The sequence below is a fragment of the Euprymna scolopes genome, chromosome 21 (assembly GCF_053919585.1).
Source record: "Euprymna scolopes isolate OS-2025 chromosome 21, ASM5391958v1, whole genome shotgun sequence".
NCBI classification, from domain to species: Eukaryota; Metazoa; Mollusca; class Cephalopoda; order Sepiida; family Sepiolidae; genus Euprymna; species Euprymna scolopes.
The window spans coordinates 77,560,976-77,585,235 of NC_136502.1; the positions used below are offsets into that span (position 1 = coordinate 77,560,976).

Sequence of the window (24,260 nt, forward strand, 5' to 3'; positions counted from 1 at the left end):
ACAGATGAATGAAAAAAAAGAAACATGGAGATGAAATACAAATGAATGTATACGAATTAAACTGATGCAAAACAAAAGATGGAGAGAAAAAAAAATGAATAGATGAAATTTAAAAGAAAAAACATAAGATGTGTGATGTGCTCCCTGGCTTAGATTATGTTATTTTGGAAGGACGGTAGTGTCTTTGAGTATTGATAAGAACCACAGTAACTGCTAATATAAATTGTGTATTAAAGTTACGTCTTTTATGACAGCGTGGTATTGCGTATGTATGTATGTATGTTGGTTCACCTTATTTTTGTTAGTGCGTGTATAGACGTGCGAGAGTTGTTGGGTCCTTTTCTTTTGTGATCAACCTCCCACGAGGCACATGGATTCTCCCGTGTCCAGCCGGGTGGTGAAATCTATGTGTCTCTAGCATTTTTGGCCGTTTATTTCATAGAAGTTTCTACCTCGGCATTGGATTACTATTTTCGCATAGACGTGTTACTTTTGGAGTTTCAAGCGATATTCGTTGGTTGAAAATAGCTTTGAGTTAACACTTTCATGTGAAAACTTACTTGATTTGGAGGAAAGCGAATACCAACGAAGGGGTGTAGTATAATCAAATGGATCCTTTTGTCTTTACACTTTCGTGGGATTCACTCACCACAGATGAATTGATGAAAATTAAAAGAAAAAAAAAAGGAAGATGAAAAATAATAATAAAAAAGAAAACTTTGTAAATGATGAATGAATACAGTAAAAACAAAAAAAAGCGAAGTATGAGAAGAAAAAAAAATGTTTAAATGGGGAAGAAGTAAACGCGGCATACAAAGATGTAATAATTAAAATAAAATGTTCGGTTTTATTTCTGTCATAGGGTTTCGATCATTTGTTAAAATTTTATTATTTTATTTCCGATAATAAAAATTCGTGTAATCAACTTGAAGTTTTCGGGCAAAGACAATGTAATCAAATTGGATTAGAATCACTTGTCAGTTGCAAAATTTAAAACCATTCCATTCTTTGTGTGTTCATGACAAGTCCTCACGTGACATTAATGAATTCGAATAGAATTTCGAATTCAACGACGACTGGAAGAGTTTCAGGAATTATTTTATATTCGCAGATAGTTGTACGAATACTCGAATAAAATTAATAAAAATTTTAAAATCGTGTTGCGTATTTCGGTTCAAAATCGTCCCCAAATTTAAATAAAATGAGTAAAAGAAAATAGTTTTCGTCAGACAATGAGACGAGTTAAAGTTATCCTCAAGAAAAGCAATAAAAAAACTGTGGAAGATTTGATACTAACTCGTTGAGATTCGACGCCCACACTATATAATAATAATCTTACCTACATTGCCTGCAGGCATTTTTCAGTTAAAAGGCCTTCTATATCTCGAGGACCGTGGTCGACGCCCACACTATACAAAGAAAAAACGCAAAATATCAACAGTCCAGTCAATCTTTCTTCAAATTCACAGATACTATCATGTAAAGAACAGTTGTCTATGTATGTGCATGCTGTGTGTCCAGCTACAAAAAAAAAAAACTACGAAAAAAGAAAACACCCATAAAGTTGATATATTATTGCTCTGAATGAATGATATCTAAAATTTAAAATAATATTGATTCTTTGGAAGTAAACTAACCAGGTTTAGTTAGAGGGAGCCGGTTGTTCTGCAATTTCCAATATTATCTATTATATAAAAGAGAGATGAATGGCTTATATTATTATCTATAAAAATAAAACAGTATATGTGTGCGTGAAAATATTTAACCGATAAACTCTTAAACTACTGATCACATAACACTGAAATTAACAAGAGATAGTAAGCATACACCAAGGATGGTTTATAACGAGTAAAATCTTTGTTTGGATGGATGAATAAACACGTATAGAAAATAGTTGAAATGCAAACTGTCCATTTCGACTTGCTGACATATTTCTATTAGTTTTTGCACATGCGCAAATTCATTCATAGTTTGAAGTGGTTTAATTTTAAATCTTTCTTATCTATCTGCCGATAGCTCAAACGGTAGCAAACGTAGTTGGAGCATTAAATGTTTTTTTTTTTCGATTATAACTGATGACACCCAAGTAATTATTATTTTTTTATTTTAATAATAAATATTATATATATATATATATATATATATATATATATATACAGAGAGAGACAGAGAGAGAGAGATAGAGAGAGAGAGAAAGGAACAAACCGAGTTATGTGTTCATCAACGTTTCGTCTTTATTTCGAGACTTCCCCTGGATGAAATAAAGAAGAAACGTTGATGAACACATAGCTCGGTTTTTTCCTTTTTATTTCTCTATTTTGTTGGAATAATATTTTCAGTATTCTCATCCTATATATATATATATATATATATATATATATATATATATATATATATATTCAATAGATCTGTAATAATAAATACGAAATCTGCATGAATTAAAATATATTTAAGCGTATTTTAGGACCGATCAATGCAAGACGTCCCCCTCTTCTCTGCTAGTTTTCAATAAAGTGGAATGGGCTGGACAGGGGTGAAGGAGTGGTGGTGTAGTGGACTGTGGGAAGGTGAAAAAGGGAGAAAAGCAGATCGATAAAAATTTAAATATAGGGATGTGGCACATACTTTTTTTCCTCTTTTATTTTTTTATTTTTTATGGCTTTGTGAAACGTTGGATAGCCCCGCTAGTCTTTTATGTAAATAGCAGCTATCTATGCGCGTATGTTGTATGTCCAGCTTAAAGTAAAAAAAAAAAAAAAAAAAGGAAGAGAAATCCCGACAAAAACAAACACCCACAATGTTGGTATATTCTCGATCAGTATTGCTCCGGATGAATAATATCTAAAATTTAGAAAAAAAAGAAAATTTTCTCGGGGTGGGGTGGGGTGTCAAACAGACCAGGTTACATCAGGAAAGCTCGGTTTTTTCAGTTTTATTATGCTGTGTTATTCCTAGAGGAATCTAATATATAAAGCAGTTTTCTGTGTGTATGTCTATCAAGCAAAGAATGATCTGAGCAGAGGAGAAAGAGGAGGATTGGAGAGAAAGGGGGTAAAAGGGGCGTGGACGGGTGAAGAGAAACGGATAAAGAGAGAGACGTCAAAAAAGACAGAGTTTTAATAGCAATACGTTAAATTTTGCTGCGAACAACACTGAGTAGAACTGGTAGTCCAAAATAAGGATAGAAATGTTTATGGTAGGTTAGTGCAAAAATAATGTCTTTTTTTATATAAAAGTTGAAAGTCAAACGTGTGATTACTCCTATTTCAGCAAACGAAGTGCCACTGCCACTCCCTCTATGCTCTTACTACAACTGTCGTGTTTTTTTAAATTTGTTTTTGTCTTTTTTATCATTTTTTTGTTTTACATTTCCCAGCCACCATTATCACTATGCAAAACAGCCTATCCTGCCTTGACAGAGTACAAAATAGACTTCGTGGCTTAGTGGGGGATGCCCTTTTCTCTACCCTGCAACCTCTCTCCCACAGAAGAGACGCTGCGAGCCTATCCTTGTTTTATCGTTATTTCCATGGCAGGTGCTCGTCTGAACTCCAATCTCTGGTCCCCCCTCGCCAATCTTTCACGAAAAAACACCCGTCTAGCTGAATCCATTGTGAAAAATTTCCCCCACTCTTTATCTGTGCCTAGATCAAAACGCGGATTCCATGAACAAAGCTTCTTTCTTAGAACTGCACGCCTGTGGAACTCTGTTCCGTCTGCCTGCTTCCCACCGGACTACAACTTGGATGTCTTCAAGTCCAATGTTAACAAATTCCTAATGAACCGCTCCCTTAAGTAAACACTTCATCAAATCTCCACACTAACGTCATGTACGTGCAATAACCCTTATCCCTGAGTGGCTTCCGGGTCTTGATAATTGGTGATCACTGTGTAAAAAAAAAAAAAAAAAAATTCATAAAATGAAGTTTCCATTCAAGCTGGACATTCATGAAAATAAAGTACGTTTTATTTTATTTTATGCATACATTAAAAATTATTTTAACAAGATGAAAATGGAAAAGTTACTAAGAGGTTAAGGAGTATAAAGACTATAAATTAAAAATCGATTAATCAATAATTTATTTCAAATGTAATTTAAAGAAAAATATTATTCTTAAGGTGTCGTTAATTCGTTGTAAAAATCAGTCCTACAGATAACTGTTGGTGACCTTTTTTCTGTCATGCTGAAGTATGGTTTTGGATAGTCCTAGGAGGTTCACCTTCTTAGGTCGTTGCGTTCCCTCTTTGAGGAAAGTTAGTTTATTGTTAACTGCATTAAGGGCCTTGACCAGGAAATGCGGACAGGGTTACCCAGGCATTCTTTACAGAGTCAGAGTGCAGTACCTCTTGCGTGCTGGCCTAACAAATCTCACTTTTCCGACCTTGTGTCACATGATCCTGTAGTGGATGATGTGACACAGAAGATAAATAATTAGTCCAGTATGAATAAAATACGTCACATAGCATTTTAAACAGTGTATCCACTCTCCAGATCAAATAGGCACTACTTAAAACAACTCGTGGGAGAGACATACACACAATTAACTGTTCATACTTACACATTTACTGGATTTGAAAACATGCTGAAAATATTTCAACCGAAATATTTCTAAACTTACACTATCGTCGTACAAACTTTTAAATCTGCCTTGTTCCCTATCTGTATAAAATCCAAATATATCCTAAAACGATGTACTGTTGCCACATGTGGGCAGAAGCTGCTCGGCGCATCCTATCCTGCCTTGATAAAGTTCAAAACCGGCTTCGAAACCTAGTAGGTGATGACCTTTTCTCTTCCCTGCAACCTCTTTCCCACAGAAGAGACGTTGCGAGCCTGTCTCTGACCTATCGTTATGTTCATGGCAAGTGTTCGACTGAGTCCCAATCTACGGTCCCCACTTGCCAAACTTTCACAAAAAACACTCGACTAGCTACAACTACTACATACAACTTCCCCCACTTTCTATCTGTGCCTAAATCTAAACGCAGATTCCATAAATAAAGCTTCTTTCATAGAACTCCCCACCCGTGGAACACTTCCGCTGGCGTGCTTTCCGGTCGACTACAGTATTGTAACCTTCAAGTCCAATGTAATCAAGTTTTTTGTTGAGCCGTCCCCTTTATCATCATAAGGACGGGCTCCTTGCCCGGACTAATGTGACTCTTCCTCTCCAGAGTTTCCTGTCTTCCATCAGCTGCTTCAGATCTTCAGGTTCACAGTTGACGTCGTGTGCTATTTGCTGGATGTATGTGGATCTAGGTCGTCCTTTGCTAGCGCTTCCATGTCGTGGAGTGCATAGCAATACATCACTCACTAATTCACGCTTGCTTCTCATACAGTGACTGGCAAATCGTAGCGTCTCTCCTTGATGGTATTAGATATGACAGGTAGGTTGCCATAAAGTTACTGCTTCGTGGGATGATTTTGCCAAGATAACAAACGGTTCCCCAGTTCGATACAAAACACCTGATGAAGGCCGGAGGGCAAAACGGCCGAAACGTTGTGACTATAACAACCAAGATGAGGAAGTCATTCCGACAATCTCAATCAATGAAAACACCTCATCTAAAAAAAATACAGACAATTACTATATTTAATACTGTTCGTAGCATACGGGTGTATGTGCCATCTATTTTTTTCCAATCTTTTGGTAAGTGCCCAGGCTGTAGCACTGTAAATAAGGACAGACTCTACCGCTGTCCTGAAGATCTGCTTTTTCAGTTTGTCAGTTAGCGTTGAAGTCCATACTGAACGTAGCCCATCCAATGCGGCCCATACTTTTGAGATTCGAATTTCGATATTGCTTTTTGTGGAAACTATGTTGCTACCCAGATACGTAAACGCAACGGCTTCTTTCAGTTTTGTTCCAACCAGGGTCATGATCTCTCCTTTGAAAATCATTGAAAATCATAAACTTTGTCTTATCCGCATTAATGTGGAGACCAACGTTATTTGCAGACTTTTCTAGCTTGCGTAACAGTGTTTGTGCATCAGCAGTGTTATTCGCGAACAAAGCAATATTGTCTGCATAATCTGTATCAGTTATTTGTGCTGATTGATGACGTCTGTTTCTGGATTCATTTAGGGCGAAGCCTAGTCTGTTGTGTATATCAACAGAGGTGCGAAGTACAAAGTTAACACAGACGATGAAAAGAAAAGGGGCAAGCGTATCTCCTTGTAAAACCCCGGCACGGATATAAAAAAATTCAGTATCCCCATCTGGCGACCTGACCATTGCTCGAGTGTGCTCATATAGCATCATGATAGCATTAATGACTTCATTTGGAATGCCATATGCTTTTGATATGCTGGCCATTTTCCTCTATGTGCGGCCGTCCCTTTAAATTATCAAATTCTACCCAATTTAAACTATCAATAATTTCTACACCATGATCTTACATTCATTGATCCTTATCCTCAAGTGGCATTTGTATAAGCAACATCGCCTGAAGAGTTCTCTAGTTACTTCTGGCTGACAGTCCGAAACATGATCATGAATGTGTAACGGCATATAAATGCGTATATAAAACAAATAAAAAGTGTGTGTATATATATATATATATATATATATATATATATATATATATATATATATATATATATATATATATATATATATATATTGTAGAGGAGAGAATCAGAAGATAGAAACAAATATGCTAGAGTATCTATATAATTTGTTTAAGAATGTAGAGTAATTAATGAAAATTAAATTAACAACGTAATTTGCAGAAATAATTATATACGTTTTATTAACTAAACATCGTAAGGTGTTTTTTATTTTTATTTTTACAAGGGAGTCGCCACTTGTCAAGGCCCAAATGCCACTTTTCACACTCTTCTTTCGCGGTACGGGTTCAAGCCTGTCTGCCTACCACCATTTTTTTTTTTGTTGTTTTTTGCTCCACATACCTCCAAACACACAGACTAGTTTATGATATGTGTTATTTTGAGTTACAGACCCTCCCACACTCAACAAAGAAAATGACTACATAATCATTTGAAATACATTTTTGAACGTAAGAATTTGGTCCAGCTAAATGCCCTGTTTATAGTTAACATCGTTCTTTGCACAATTAGATCTCTATTTGTTTCTAAACACGTAACAGTATCTGTTACAGATCGTTTCCTTTTAGTAAGGTACAGGTTTGTACCCACTAATAAAATACATCTAATGAACACAGCACGAAATGAACAACAAAACTTCTTTTCAACAGTAACAACGTAAAAGGGTATTTATTTACAGCAGAAGTTGAAGGTCGGACTGAGATAGAGGAAGAAGGAATAGAAAGTTCTTTCAGGGTCGGTCAGTTAGGATATTTCCTGTGTCGTCGCCAGTTAGCAGTTGTCTCCAGTGGAGACCGTCGGTGCTAGGTCGAGATGTCCGGTGGACAGGGTACGTGTTGCTAGGCTAAAGGTCCGGTCCTGACTGACTGATGTTCCCTCAAGACTTTGGGGAGCAGATGAATCAATGCGCCCTGTTATCTGATTGGTCAACCGATGACCAAAGAACTCAGAGAGGCGGCATAGAAAAATAGTTCTTTGGAACTGCTACACCTTTCTGTCAACAACCATTTTCATATTATATGCAAGAAACGCTTGTCCAACTATCCACAAAGATCAACTTTATTTCTTGCATGCAATTTCTATAATTAAACATTTTTTTTTTTTGTTAACGTGATTCTACATACATTGGATGAACTCCTCGTCAGTTTTTTCTAATCGTTATTTATCGTTTTGTAACTGAACAGTTGTGGAAATTCAGCTCATTTGGATCCAATTTAATCTCCAGTGCTGCCAAGAGAACCCTTTCCTGCTTACACAACGTAGAAAACCGTCTTCAGAATCTAGTGCGCGAGGACTTTTTCGTCTCCCTATATCATTTTTCTCACAGAAAGATGTCGCTAATCTTTCTCTGCTCTATCATTACTTTTATGTCAGGTGCTCGACTGAGCTTCAATTTATGCCTTCCTTGTAAGACTTTTGCTACAAACACACGTCCACCTACAAACAACTGTCAACAATTTACCTCCCCTCTATCTGTACCCAAAACTACACGAAAATTATACGAGCAGAGTTACTTCCCTAGAACTGTCCGTATGTGGAACACAATACCATTGAGCTGCTTCTAAGCTGACTATAGCATGGTCATTTTTAAGTTTAATATAAACAAGTTCTTGCTGGGTCGTATTCTTAAATAATTAAACCCTACTCAAGTTCCACCATTACTGATCGTCACGATGTTGTCTCACTGTCTAACTAACATTTATTAACCATTATCCTCGAATGGCTTCCGGGCCTTGATAAGCGGTGATCCCAAGTAAAAAAAAAAAAGTGGTGCTCTCATCTACACCTCCGTGTAGCAGTTAATGAAAAGAGAGCTTTCGGGTTTCCCTCGACTATATACGGCATAATCACGTTGACACACCGGTTCCTGTCAGATCACCGAAGTTAAGCAACGTTGAGTCTGGTCATTACTAAAATGGGCGACCAATTTGGGAAGTCCAGGAGCTGTATGTAGGAGGACGTCGACACCTCCCTGCAAAAAGTTGCAAAAACCTAACGTCGTCATCTCCCCTAACGGGGATATACATGCGACTGGGGACTGCTTGTTTCATACTCCCATGAAACTTCCTCCTTCGAAGGAAGCCGGTTAAACCCTGAATAAGGTTGGTGCTGACTGCACACACACCTCGACTATAGTCGGCCACTTAGCTTTGTGTGGCAAGGATAAGGTAAATTGGCGCTACTTCGACTGCTCGACCCAAGTTCAGGCCCACCACGCCCATCACAAAATATAAAACCGTTAGAAAACAAGGCTGAGAACTCGGAATTGTATGGGTGTGCCTCCACTTCCGGAATCGCTTTAATAAACGCAGTTTAATTAAACACAGTTTCAACGTACAGAGATGATCTTTTCATTAAGCGTGAATGCGCTCAATCACTTTTATTAGCAATTCCCCGGTCGCATTCAGCAAAATGCCAATCCTTCATCAAATAACAACGATAACAAATTTCTTTCTCTCTTTTTATGAAATTTGAAATGCGTGGAAATCTTATGGGGTTTTCGAGAGGCTAGCTAAAATGATACAGCCATAAAAGTAATGAATACGTGGCAATCATTACGACAGCATAAGGAATTTTTTTTTTTCACATTTCACATTTTTTATCGTGGGTTCGACTTAAGTGATTGCCATTCAAAAGGGTTTGGCAACTTCAAGTCTGTAGAGTCTTTGGATTTCAGATTAATGACGTAAGTGAAGTTTAAAGAATGGTTCTTTCAGAAAAAAATGTTTTTTGTCGATTTCAAAGTTTTAGGGAGGAGAATCGATTCTTTCTTACTTGGCCATTCTTAATATCTGCTTCACGTGATCGACAAGACCTGAATACGAAATATGTATGGCATCTCCTTTCATTCTTTATTTGTATTTTCGTATTTCTTTTCTTCTAATTCATATATATATATATATATATATATATATATATATATATATATATATATATATACATACATACATATATATATATATATATATATATATATATATATATATATAAAGGGCGAAAGAACCCTTTTTCGGGGTCAACGGCCCAGTAGCACCATGTGTGTTGGGGTGGAGAGGGCCCCCTAAGCCGTGTTGAAGGCAACCTTTCTAGGAGAAGCAAATCTCTGATTTAAAAAACCATAAAGCGGGAGACCAGTACCCGCATTAAGCTAGTCTGCAATTTAACTTGTTGCTGGCTATCTTGCTCTTGCTTGTTGCTGGATCTCAATATTTTGAACCGAGAGAGAGACTTAGCTGTCGTACAAAGCTAAGACTCTGTAACATCATCTGTGTATAGATACTCCCTCAGGCATTTGTCTATGAAAATTGTCCTGTGGCGATGGAAAAGTTGTGACGCATGGAGGCTTGAAATGCTGGAAGCATGTAATAATAGATCTCAATGACCGTCTTCAGTATCATACCTGCTTGAGCGTGTGAATTCACCAGTAGGACTAAGAAAAAAAAAAGTAAGTTTTGGGTTCATGAACATTAAGTGTCTGAGGGAGTGGCACTCGTCTGACAAGACGTTGCAATCATCATATATATATATATATATATATATATATATATATATATATATATATATAAGAGAAAATGTCTGTCTGTCTGTTTGTGTGCATTTCCCTACCAATAACTCTGTCAATTTTAGGTATACAGGCTCCAGATTTGACATACGGGCTATTGAGATTTGGGAAAATCTTTTTAAATCGGGTTTCGGACAGAAATTTTGCTGTTAAAGGGAGTAAAATTTCAACGATTTGACCTTTGAAACTCTACCAAACTCTTCCGCCAATTTTAGGTTTAAACACTTCAAATTTTAGATATAGGTTCCTTGGACAGGAATCTGACTTCATAATTTTATTTGAGCCGAAAACAATAAATGCTAAGGGGTCATAATTGCGGTCATAGTTAAAAAAAATTGACCTCTGCGGTCTCTACGAAATTACTCAGCTAATTTTTGGTCTAAACATTTGAAAGTTTACATTTTTTTTTTTTTTTTTTTACAAAGGCATCACCACATTATCAAGACCCAGAGGCCACTCAAGGATAAGGGTTAAAGAGTGTACAGTAGAAATTGGTTAATATAGTAATCATCAGTAATGAAAATTTGGTAAATTTGATAACTTATATGGAACGGCTCATCAAGAACTTATTTACTTTATACTTGAACACAACCATATTGTAGTCAGCCGTATTCAGACATGGGGCAAGCTTTTTAATCGTTTTTTGCTGAAATTTTGTATTCCAAACGGTTAAAATTCAAAAGAGTTTACCTTTGCGGTCTCTAGCAAAGTATTCAGCCAATTTTGGGTCTAAACATTTGAAATTTTACATGAAGGGTATTCAGACATGAATCAAGCATTTTAATCAGTTTTTGGCCGAAGAAGTGTCTGGAAAGAAATAAAAAATTACAGAGTTGACTTTTGCAGAGTCTAACAAACTCCTCTGCTAATTTTGGGTCTAAACACTTGAAATTTTAGATGTAGGTTACTTGGACATGCGCCAAACATGTTAACTTGATTTGAGCCCAAAACAATAAATGTTAAAGGGTAAAAATTGGGATAAAAAATTTTTAAAATTGACGTTTCCGGTCAATACCAAACTTTCTCTATGGTAGTTAATGAAGCCTATTATATAGAAAGGCATTACGGTACATATTCACATTTTTTTTAATATATATCCATATGCACATAAAGTTATGAACAGTACATAGGGCCCGAGCAAAGCCGGGCGAAACTGCTAGTATATATATATATATATTTTTTTTTTTTTTTTTTACACAGTGATCACCACTTATCAAGGCCCGGAAGCCACTCAGGGATAAGGGTTATTGCAAGTACATTAAGTTAGTGAGGAGATTTGCTGAAGTGTTTACTTAAGGGGGCGGTTCATTAGGAATTTGTTAACATTGGACTTGAAGACATCCAAATTGTAGTCCGGAGGGAAGCAGGCAGACGGAACAGAGTTCCACAGGCGTGCAGTTCTAAGAAAGAATCTGGAATCCGCGTTTTGATTTAGGCACAGATATAGAGTGGGGGAAATTTTTCACAGTGGATTCAGCTAGACGGGTGTTTCTCGTGAAAGATTGGTGAGGGGGGACCAGAGATTGGAGTTCAGACGAGCATCTGCCATGGAAATAACGATAAAACAAGGACAAGCTCGCAACGTCTCTTCTGTGGGAGAGAGGTTGCAGGGTATAGAAAAGGGCATCCCCCACTAAGCCACGAAGTCTATTTTGTACTCTGTCAAAGCAGGATAGGCTGTTTTTAGCAGCTCCTGCACAGATATGGCAACAGTATTCCATCCTTGGACGTACTTGGCTTTTATATAGATAGAGAATTGCATCAATAGTGAGATATCTTCTGGAGCGGTAGAAGGATCCCACCATCTTTCCAGCGACCTTGGCAACAGACTTGATGTACGTGTTCCATTTCAGATCAGGAGTAAAGGTCAAACCCAGAAGCTTGTCAAAACACGGAGCCTCACCCAGACGAGAGCCATCCATCACAATTGATGCCAGATGGGGATCCGAGCGTTGATGATGTAAGGATAGGAGTTTGGTTTTGGATGCATTAAAGGTAACCAGCCACATCTTCCCCCACTGAACCACGCGCTCGAGATCAGAGGAGAGAGAATCAGAGAGAACTTTGTCATTTACAGCTTTTGATGTGTTGCCGTAGATGGTTGTGTCATCAGCATAGATGTCAACGAATGATTTAAGTATGTGCTTAGGGAGGTCATTGATGTAGATCAGGAAGATAGTTGGGCCCAGGATTGACCCCTGGGGGACTCCAGCATTTATATTGCAGGCCTCCGATTTTTGTCCATCGACCACTACTCTTATGAGCCTATCGGAGAGAAATGATTTAATGATTGAGAAAACATTTCCCGTTATACCGTAGCTGGAAATCTTGTGAAGTAGACCCTTATGCCATACCTTGTCAAAGGCCTTTGATATGTCAAGAGCAATTGCCCTAGAAAGAAAGCCTTTGTCAAGAGATTCACTTATCCTGTGGGATATAACCGTCAGCACATCTGCGGTAGATCTTGCAGAGCGGGAACCATACTGTGTGTCACTAAGAAGGTTATTCCTGCTGAGGTGGTTGACTATTTCTCTATTTAATATAGATTCCAGCAACTTACTCATAACACACAGGAGACTTATAGGTCTGTATTGAGAGGGAGATGACTTATCACCTGAATTCTTAAATATAGGACAAACTGAAGAGGTCTTCCCGGGAGTCCTTAAGGCAGCGCTTAAATAGTTTCGTAAGTATGGGAGCAAGTTCTGTTTGAAGCTTTTTTAACACTATAATTGGGATGCCATCAGGGCCAGTTGCTTTACTGGAATCTAGGTTCTTTATTAGCTTGGCGACCTCATGCACGGATATTTGTATGCTACCCAGCTTGTTCTGTGTTATAGGAGGAAATATGGGGAGTTGATGGCCTTCGTCGCATAGGGTAGAATTAGCTGCAAAGTTCTTTGCAAATAGTTTGGCCTTGTCTGACGCTGACGATATGATATATATATATATATATATATATATATATATATATATTTATATATATATATATATGTGTGTGTGTGTGTGTGTGTGAGTGTGAGTACGTGCGTGTGAGTGTGCACGCGCGCATGCGTTCGTATACTTTTATGCGTTTGCGTAAACATAGGTGCACATATGTCATATAATATAAATATGTCAGTAATATCTTATTGATATATATATATATATATATATATATATATATATCAATAAGATATAGATACGTATTCATAGAATAAATATGTTCATATGTGTGTGCGTATGTATATGTGTCTATGTGTGCGTATGTATATGATGTGTGTACGTATAGGGATATTAGATTGATGATTTACTACGGAAAAAACGCGGACGCCTCTGTGTAGCTTAATTGCGATGAATATATTTTCACAAATGACTGCCTAACTCTCCTCTGTATTTAAAACTGAAAATCAATACATAATATATTCTATCTCGAACGACTACATGAACGTTAACTAATTTGCATATTGCTTTGCATCATTTAATTACTTATTTTGCATGGTTTCTTATTAGATGCTTAGTTTCATTTTACTATTACGCGGGATTCTATTTATGTACTGTTTTTACATTCGGCATAATTGCATAGAATTTAGGATGAAAACATTCTCGGACACAGAAATATTTACCCCCCCCCTCTGTCTCTCTCTAACTCTCACTCTCTCTCTCTCTCTCTCTCTCTCTCTCTCTCTCTCTCTCTATATATATATATATATATATATATATATATATATATTAGGCACCGCCAAAAATGGCCGAAAAATCAAGTTGTTGTTGTTTTTTAAAACGAAATTACATTTAGTAAAATATATTATTTCTGAGTAACTTTTTTTTTAGAAAGATAAAACCCTGAATTTTATCATATAGAAAGCAGAATAATGTAAAACTTTTTCTACTATTTTTAATTAAATTTGAAATGTTAAATTTTCCCAAAAAGTTAACAATTGGTGTTTTTTTTTTTTTTTACACAAAAAACGTATATAAATAGTTTAAAAAAAAGAAAAGTTTTTGAAAGAATTCATGTTTTATTTCTTGTCTAACTAAGATTTAGGGTGGTTTTCTATGAGAATATGCAAAAATATTATAATATAAGTACCTGGATTTCAAATAATCCCACTTGTTCATATAGGCAACCAGTTACTTCGAGTCGATTTGATTGCTCTGTTTACAAACTTTACATTTGTTCTTGATAAAAAGCAAACTACGGAAGACCAAAAAGCTAAAAAAAAAACACAACTTATTTTTCAGTGACGAAAATTTCAATGTATTATTAACGCTGAGGCTGGCCAGTACCAGATAGGTGACCATTTGTACGAGTTTGGTTTTTAATGTGTATGTGTGTGGGGGTCAGGCTCTCCAAAAGTGGGAGGGGGCAATTTAAAGCAGAATAAAAAAAATATTTCAGCGCGTTTGGTCCACCGTAGTCGAAAGGCGGCAAACGTTTCCAAACTAGATCGAAAAAATGATGATATTTTTAACACAAAGGGCACAATATTTATCGAATTTTTTTTGTATCGATTCTTCAAAGCATGCCCTGTTTAATAATGGTCATGCATTATTCGGCTCGCTAAAAAGAAATTGTTAATTTATTTATCAAAGATTTTAAAATGATTTTTTTCGTATGAATATTACAAATTTTTTTGTTTTGTTTTGCTTAACTTAAATTAATTATTTTACTTAACATATTCACCGAATTTCACACTTCAAAACTCAAAAGCGGGATAATTAAACACAATCGAATTTCTGATATTCAGACATCAAAATAAGGTATGCAAACAAGTTTTTTTTTTTTTTTTAATCTATAATCCCGTTCCTTACAACAACACAATATGTTTTGTTCAGTTTCAGATGATTATTTTAAGCATATTTGGAACCCCCTCAAAACAAGGTGGGGGTTGTAAGCAAAAAAATATATATATAAATATTGTTTATGAAAAATAAGTACACTGTTATAAAGTTCATTCTTCTCTTAATAATCGCTGAAAATTTCGTATTGATTGGATAATTATCTGATTTTTAGTAGATTTTTAAAAAGACGGTCCGACAAAAAGGACTTGCCTGCCCCCCCCCCCAGTTTTGGCGGTGCCTTATATATATATATATATATATATATATATATATATATATATATATATATATACACACGCATATATTTTGTATATCTATCTACCTATGCATTTATATTATTATATTTTTGAATGTATTCATGATTATACATTTTTATGTACATCTACGTGTACATGTGCGTATGTACAGGGTGTTTCAAAAGAAGCTGATGGTTAAAAAAAATTCATAACTTTCTTAATTGTTTATGTTTTTCTTTTATGTTTTCAAATCCTCTAGGTTCCAAGGTTATCATGAGCCGTTACCCTACCGAGAAGCGGATATTTATCATAGAATCGTATTTTCAGTTGAGTGAATCAATATCAGAAACTCAAAGAGAATTTCGAAGAAGCTTCAACACAAGAAAATACCCTACTCCCAATCCGATACAAGATATAGCAGCTCGATTTCATGAGCAAGGGTTTGTATGTGACCTCCCTGAATATCGTAGACCCCGTACGGCAAAAAGTGATGAGAATGGCAGTTCCCACTATTTTTTTTTTTTAGTTCACGTCTTCACGTGTGTTAATTTTTAGCTAATTTTATGGTTTAAAATCATCCACATCTACATATTAAAGTTAATTACGTTCGATAGAGATTTTATGCGTTTTGCATACGTTTTATTTTGATTTTTTTTTTACCAGTTCTTTAGCATTAACTATTCTGGACCACAGAACATAGTCTTTTTGTTGTTTATTTTTACATTTCTCCATGTCTGCTTTTCTGGATATCCGCTTTGGCAGCTGATATACATTTCGTGGTTTTAAGAAGCTTGAATCACGGCCACCGAGAGTAAGAAGAAGGCCTGTTAACTAAAAAAATGCCAGCAGCCAATGTAGGTAAGATTTATCAGACTGTCAGACTGTCAGTACTATATCAGAGCCATTTGAAAAAGAGCAAGTAAACATTTTTAAAAAGAAAAAGACACAGTTCAATACTGAAACTGAACTTTATTCAATATAAAATATAAATATTATCTATGTAAAATTAAGTAAATTTAAAGCAATATACACTTTAATATTGATAAAAATGAATTAGGAATTTAGGAAACAAAGAATTAAATAACATATTAAACACCAACGATGAATAATTTTAAAAGTGAAAACAAACGATAAATAATTTAAAGAATGAAAACAAACGATAAAATAAAAATAAAAATTGAAATCAAACAAATAATTTAAATACAAACAAACAATAAAACTTACTAGTGCAGAAATATATTTTAATTTAATTTAGAGAAAAATCACATGAGTTGAATGTTATTTTTTGGAACTTTAGGGATTATTCGGACTAATGTTCTCATCTTGCGTGTTTATTTCACAACGTTTTATCATCGAATCTTGACTTCTTTAATGCATCCTCAGGCCGAAAATGATGTTAACATACCAAAAAATATAATTAAAGAAAACATTCATACCATAATGTAAACTATTGCTAAAATCTAAGAAACATTTACAATAATAATAATCACAGTGTAGTATCTGTTCTGATGCTACACTTCATTTGTTCTGTCCTCGGTCAGTGGGGGAGAAATCCTTCATGACTGACACAATTTCTATTTCATTTTTGTTCCTATCCAGATTGCCCCTTTTTGGAGAGCTAGATTTTCCCCACATTAAAAACCGACCTTGTGTCTAACTGTGCCCTCGTGGGCAGGCAAGTAAATAAATTAAAAAAAATATTTTTGACAAATATTTTCATGTGAAAATTATTTGTTTATAATTTGAAAAAGAAACAATCAATTTTAATATATAACGTTCAGTCATTTGATAATTTTATTAATAGCCGCGTGGTGAATAATTTTCAAACCGACTTTAGAAATAAAATATAGAACTTCAAAATAATTTGGAAATACTCAATGAAAGGTTTTATTTATTATTAAAAATATATTTTGACAATTATTCTCATTTAAAAATTATTTGTTTATAATTTGAAAAAGAAACAATCAATTTTAATATATAACGCTCAGTCACTAGTAATTTCATTAATAGCCGCGTGGTGAATAATTTTCAAACCGACTTTAGAAAAAATATATAGAACTTCAAAATAATTCGGAAATACTCAATGAAAGGTTTTATTCATTAATAAAAAGACAGTTTGAGAATTATTCTCATGTAAAAATTATTTATTTATAATTTTCCAAACTAAAACAAAATTAAATTAAATTTTCAACCTTCCTGATAGACTTTTTAGCCTTATAAGAAAATAAACAGTTAAAATATCAACATAATATTTGCTGTATTAGCAATAAATGGTATTGTTTCTTTAATTTATATTAACAATGTTATCAAACGTTATGAAAGTACTTTAATTTATATTAACAATGTTATCAAACGTTATGAAAGTACTTTAATTTATATTAACAATGTTATCAAACGTTATGAAAGTACTTTAATTTATATTAACAATGTTATCAAACGTTATGAAAGTACTTTAATTTATATTAACAATGTTATCAAACGTTATGAAAGTACTTTAATTTATATTAACAATGTTATCAAACGTTATGAAAGTACTTTAATTTATATTAACAATGTTATCAAACGTTATGAAAGTACTTTAATTTATATTAACAATGTTATCAAACGTTATGAAAGTACTTTGATTTATATTAACAATGTTATCAAACGTTATGAAAGTACTTTAATTTATATTAACAATGTTATCAAACGTTATGAAAGTACTTTAATTTATATTAACGATGTTATCAAACGTTATGAAAGTACTTGAATACAGTTCTAATTAAATACACGTTTAATTATTAACAAATAACATTACTTACATTACTATATTTGGTTGGAATAAAATTTTCCCTTCTAATGGCACGTATCCAAATTGAGAAAATTTAGGAAAAGAAAATCTACTTTGGGGCCTTTTGGATAATTTCCCCCGTAATTTGGAACAACGCAAGAATACACCATGATAGACAGCAAACTAAAAACTAGAGGAAACTGCTGCTGATAGCCTAGACGATATACCTACAAGTGAATCTGATAATGACGTCACGCTGTCATGTGCATCGGACTTCTTTAGTCTCGGTAGCCACGGTTGAATTCTTTCCAGTTTTGTTCATCCATTGCTGAAATAATTCTTTGAAAATAGTAAATCAACTTTAGTTGAGCGGACGAATAAATAAAATGGTATTATTTATTAAAGACCTTGCTGAATACTGACTTTATCAGCATATTCGGTTCAAGATCAGTTTTACATGCAGGCATGTTTTGGACAGCTTTACGAAATTGACCATTTAGATCACCCCCCCTGTTTTGTTTATGGCGTTCTCCTGTGAATCTGCTAACTGTTTTCAATTTACACATTCCTTCAACAAAAATCACTTTAACTTAGGATGTTGACAGCTTTCACCTGGTCCATCTTGTAAGTACCAAATATTATTCCTAAAAATATTTTGGCTAGAAAAATATCGAGGAAACCAATGCCCACAACAGAATCTTCAGATTATCATAAAGATGATGATCTGCTAATTACAGTTGACCTCCACACATCCAAGAACTCTTGCCCATTCTTTCAATATAGCCATACCATTGAGGTCACATGCTCTGCACACATCTCCCTATATTGTCCAAATTTAATCTGCCTCTGCAGTCATCAGAACAAGGCCTGTTCTAAAGATTCACGTTATGCATTCAGCATATCATTCTCATATTCTCTCAGTGAAATACAATTCCTTATAGTTACGCGTTTTATTCATTTTACATATCATTCAAACACGGTAGTGTATGAATATATGGTTAAGTGGCAGTTTTAGCTATTTAGAACTGTTTAAAGCTTCACCGCTCACTCATTTTTCTACACAATTTCAAACAATTATTAGTTTTTAGATCACCTTCTCAGCTATATTGTGGAAAAACATTTTCAATTTTCGTTCAGTAAAAAATAAAAAGATTATGATGAATTTACTGGTGTTCAAAATAAAAATAAACGTAAGGAGGTAAACAACGTTTTTATGACTGTTTTTCCATAGCAACCACGACGCTTCGGCGACTACTGTTGCTACCAATTCACCGCTCTCGCAAAAAGAGAAGCAACAATTGAAAAAGGCAGAATGAAAGAATGAAAGGGAGATAATTGGGGGATTTTCTTTAAAGCAGGCGAGTGTCGTACATTGTTATTGTTATGTTTATGTTATGTTTATGGAGGCAAACGCATGATACTGAAATTAAACAAAGAACAAGTGAATTTATTAGAAGCCTGGAAAATTCATGGACTACAATAGAAAAACATACGAGCATGAAAAGAAATATGGTTAAGCTTAAACATGGAAAAGTAAAGGACTAGTTATCAAAACTGGAAAAGAAATAGACAAGATATTCTAGCAAAAACTGTAACTTAAAATATTGCCGCATTAAGATTGTTTTTTTTTTTAATTCAATTTATAACATTATATAATCAATTCTTAATGCTGCAATATTTTAAGTTATAAATTTTTATATTTTTTACTAGAACATCTTGTCCTTTTCTTTTCTTCTTTTAACAGCTAGTCCTTTACTTTTCCATGTTTAAGCTTAACCATATTACTTTTCGTGTTCGAATTTTTCTATTTAAAAATAAAAAAAATATATATATATATATATATATATATATATATAGATAGATAGATAGATAGATAGATAGATAGAGAGGATAAAAATTACTCCCAGAACCGTAGCAGAAACTCGCCATAACGCAAGCGAACAACAGAAAATGTGTTTTGAAAGAAACAGCTTACCGTATAGGCTTGTATATACTGGTGTTTATCAGATGTTTTCACTTGTGAAGTAATCCATTTGGATAAAGTTAATGTCAAGAGAGAAAAAACGCCTCTCTAGGGCTTTCCTCATTTAGTTTGTCCTTGTATAGGATGATGTTTATTCTTTTTTTTTTTGGGGGGGGGATATTTCATTACATATCTTAGTTTTTTTTTGTTTTTTTTTCACTCGTAAACTTTATATAGTCATGTTTTTGAAGGGTATTTCATCTTACAGATAATATCGGGTCATCAGGAGAGAATATGAACCGTTTATATATATATATACTAGCAGGGGTGCCCGGCGTTGCTCGGGTGTTTGGAGGTGTATGCTGTGCAAAAAAAGCAAAAAAAAAACAAAAAAAATGGTTAATTTTTTAAAACTTTGACCCCTATTATGACCCCTTAAAATTTATTGTTTCGGGCTCAAATCACTTTATTAAGTTAGATCCATGTTCAAAGAACCTAAATCTAAAATTTCAAGTGTCTAGACCTAAAATTGTCGGAGGAGTTTGGTAGAGTTCTTAAAGGTCAAATCGTTGAAATTTGACCCCCTTAACAGCCAAATTTCTGGCTGACACCCGTCACATCGATTTTCCCAAATCTCAGTACCCGGTATTTCAAATTTCGAGTCTATAGACTAAAAATTGACAGAGTTATTGCGTAGGGAAATGTACACAGACAGACACACAGGCACACAGACAGACAGACAGACACGTTCACTTTTATAGATATAATATATATATATATATATATATATATATATGTGTGTGTGTGTGTGTGTGTGTGTGTGTGTGTGTGTGTGTGTAGATTTGCTGTTGATTATTTAAACGATGATAGTATTAACTAGCTTCTTCACTTTGAAGACCTTTTTTTTTCTTAGGAAATCGCCCTCATTGGACGTAAACAAATAATATTTTTATTTATTTATTTATTTATTGTTTTTAAAACAGTAATTTACGGACATGCATGTTTCAAGGTTCCTACCTCTCTTACAATCTATTTATGTAATTCGTGTCCGCGTGATAGTAAAAATATGCATTGCTATATCTTTCTCCAATATAATCATTTGAATTTTGATATTGCTTATAAACCACAACATTTTATTTTCCTCGTATTAAAAGGCAGAAAAATCAGCTTTATTTAAAAAAAAATGAAAATAATTGATATTTTTTGTTAAAATTAACAGAAAAATAACGTAAAGTTTAATCGAATAAATATTTTTGAAGATCGAATCTACTCTAATCTATTTCCATCTAGAATTTTTTTTTTTTTTTTTTCTTAATTTTTTTTTTCATGACATCAAACATTATCTGATGTTTATTGCGTTAAACTAACAAAAAATGATGAGGAAAAGAGCGGGAAAGAAAAATGTAGTTGATGGAGTAGCATTCTAATCCATTAGCATCTAGAATATTCGAGATAAAATTGATAATTTGGTTTTCTCACGTTCCTAAAAAATAGATCAATGTTTAAAAAAGAATTTTTATTTTCACTATTTATCTCCAATAATGTTAATAAAGTTTTCACATTAGAAATTTACTAAACTTATATATATATATATATATATATATATATATATATATATATATATATATATATATATATATATATGCATAAATGTATATATGTACATATATTTTTTTTCTCCAATTTTCTTATCGTGTTGTTCTAGCTGAGGTGAGGCATCCTACCAGATACCAGACATTCACCCACTATCAAGTACATTTCAACCGAGAGATCTTTTTAAGATCCTAACCATCAATTTAGGTGCAATTGTTTGTATATCTCTTGCACTTGGTTCACGGGACACTTTTGAAAAAAAAATTTTTCAAGAGTCTGGTTGCTCCTATAATTACTACAATGATAGAGATCTTCCTAAGATTCCAGTTTCTTTTCATGTCATACATAAGACCTTGGTATTTCGTTGTTTTCCCTCTCAGCTCTGTTTAAGCCTGCATCATTGGGGACACTAACTAATATTCCTGACGAACCAAGTGCAAAAGACAATTGTATATGGCAACAATGAGGATACTAAAAAGAGCTCTCGGTTGGTTTCATTAAAAAGCAGGGAATGTTGGCAGCTGGTTTGGCTGCTCCATACCCAGTATTACAATCTTCAAAGAATAAAAAACAGGTTTAATAGCTCCATTTTTTAGGTACATAGCTAATATAGTGGATGGTGAATGACTTATTTCCAACTGTATTTTTTTTTCTGGTGTAATATTCCCTGTATTCGATATCCAACATTTTACAGATTCTCTAGTGGATATATTATACACAATCCATTGTGTTACATTATACAGTAGCTGCCCCCCCCCCCAAGAGAATCTAACAACTTGATATCGGCTTGCTTACTTTTCTTTTCTTTTTCTTTCTTCTTTTTATGAAGTAAAAAGAAGCAAAAAAATAAAAGTATAAGCAACCTGATATCAAATCGAGGCTCAGAAAAACCAAAGTGCCCCTGTCCTGGGGCTAACACATAATCCCTATATAAGACAAATCAAATCCGTTGCTAAGGCACTGGGAAAATGGTGGGATCATTCTACCGCTGCAGTAGATATCTAACTCCTGATGCAATTCTCTACCTATATAAAAGGTACGGCTAATGATGGAGTACTGTTGCCACATCTGGGCTGGAGCTACTAGACGCAGCTTATCCTGCCTTGACAGAGTTCAAAATAGACTTTGTAGCTTAGTGTGGGATGCCCTTTTCTCTTCCCTGCAACCTCTTTCCCACAGAAGAGACGTCGCGAGCCTGTCTCTGCTTTATCGTTATTTTCATAGCAAGTGTTTGTCTGAGCTTCAATCTATGACCCCCCCCCCGTGAAACATTCATAAAAAACACTTGTCTAGCAAAAACCACTATCAATAATTTCCCACACTCTTTATTTGTGCTTAAACCTAAACGTAGATTCCATGAACAAAGCTTCTTTCTTAGAACTGCATGCCTGTGGAACGCTCTTCCGTTGCTTACTTTCCAACTGACTACAATTTGATTGTCTTCAAGTCCAATGTAAACAAGTTCTTGATAAACCGTCCGCCTAAGTAATCCAATTTACAAAATTACCACTACTTATGATTACTACGCTATAATCCCATTGGCTAATATATACACATTAACACTTATCCTCGATTGGCCCCCAGGCCTTGATAAGTGGCAACTCCTTTGTAAAAAAACTAAAATAGATATTTGAATGTTCCATTAAAGTTCTCTTTTAGCTCTCAAACACGGAGTTAGTAAAGTAAGCAAGTTGGAAACATTATTTTTCTATCCCTAATCGACCATTTTAAATATGTTATTGTATACCTTTCTTTTTGGTCTCTTGATCTTACTAGATTCAAGGACAAAAATTCATCTAGTCTTGTGGATTGTTCAGCTTCGTGCCGTTACTTAAGCTAACTTTACTTGAAGAAGGGTCACTATTCCTTCTTTTCAGACATGTTCTTTACTGTTTTATAATGTGTACATGCAAAGCAAAGATGTTTTTTTTTTTGTTTCATTTTGTGTCGCTCGAAGTTCTTAAGGAGCCCTCTTCCTGGGGTTAACATTTGATCTCTATATGAAATGCATAAATATTGGAATTAGTGTTGGGACGATTAATCTGAATCGGAATCGGGAATTGAAAAATCGGAGTTTTTGGAGGTATCGGAATCAGTATCGGAATCGGTATCAGAATTGGAAAAATCTGAGCCTATTTTCCTATGCCAAAACCGATTCCTTAAATTATCGTTTTTTTTTTATTTGATTTTAGTTTAAGAAATATCTTCCACTGCTTTTAGTAGTAATAAAATAATAAATATTTATTCATTTAAACTTCCATTAGATCCCCCACTTACATGTGTGCCTTTATGTTTGAGAAAATATAAAGGCACATTTAAGATGTGTTTTTACATTAATCGGGACAAAATAACAACTTTTATATTTAAATATTTAGAGATTTATAAAGAGTCGGAATCGAAATTAGTAATTGTACCGGAATCGGGAATTTAATACGGAATCGGTTATTGTATCGGAATCGGGAAAAATATTGGAATCGTCCCATCACTAATTGGAATGTTTTATTAAAGTTTGCTTTACCTTTGAAGCACTGAGTTAGTAAAGAAATTGAGAACATCATTTGGCAATCAACAATCGATCATTTAAATATGTGTCATAGCATAAATTTTTTGTGGTCTCTTGGTTTCCCTGGATTGCAGGACAGGAAACCATCTAGTCTGGTGGAGTATTCAGCTTCGTGCTGTTATGTGAGGTGAACCATTTTTCATAAAAGACAATGATGGCTAGCCATACCGAGATGATCTCA

General features: G+C 34.3%; 1 pseudogene; it reads left to right on the forward strand.

Moving 5' to 3' along the window:
• Positions 1-8,402: 8,402 nt before the first annotated feature.
• Positions 8,403-8,521, forward strand: LOC145243103 (5S ribosomal RNA; annotated as a pseudogene).
• The last annotated feature ends 15,739 nt before the right edge of the window (positions 8,522-24,260 follow it).